The sequence below is a fragment of the Fulmarus glacialis genome, unplaced genomic scaffold (genome assembly GCF_000690835.1).
Source record: "Fulmarus glacialis isolate BGI_N327 unplaced genomic scaffold, ASM69083v1 scaffold21938, whole genome shotgun sequence".
In the NCBI taxonomy this organism is placed as follows: Eukaryota; Metazoa; Chordata; class Aves; order Procellariiformes; family Procellariidae; genus Fulmarus; species Fulmarus glacialis.
Window position 1 is genome coordinate 6026 of NW_009226622.1, and position 318 is coordinate 6343.

Sequence of the window (318 nt, forward strand, 5' to 3'; positions counted from 1 at the left end):
CCCGCCACCCCCCCCGCCCCGAGGGGCCAGCCCCTTCCCCGGCGGAGGCACCCGTGGAAGTCATATGAGCTTAACGGCGTCGGCAGTGCCGCTCGAGGCCAGTCATCTGATTTCTCTCCCTTCCCGTTTCTGGGGTGAGGGGAGGTTGTCCGCAATGGACACGCGCCTCCGGATCTGCTCCGCAGCAGTTCCCTCCCAGTTTGTCCCCCCGCTTTCCCAGCCATTTGCTCCCACTGGCTCTCCCTCGCCATCTACAAGAAGGGGGCTTTTAACGTAGCCTGAAAACATGGGGAAAAATCCATCGGCTAGAATTCCTGG

The 318-nt window shown here is 62.3% G+C and overlaps 1 protein-coding gene across 1 annotated transcript in view; it reads left to right on the top strand.

The window, feature by feature from the left end:
- GAA (glucosidase, alpha; acid) overlaps positions 1–318 on the top strand; it is a gene marked incomplete at its 5' end in the record, with an annotated part of 9423 nt that overhangs the window by 5449 nt on the left and 3656 nt on the right. The window lies entirely within an intron of this gene.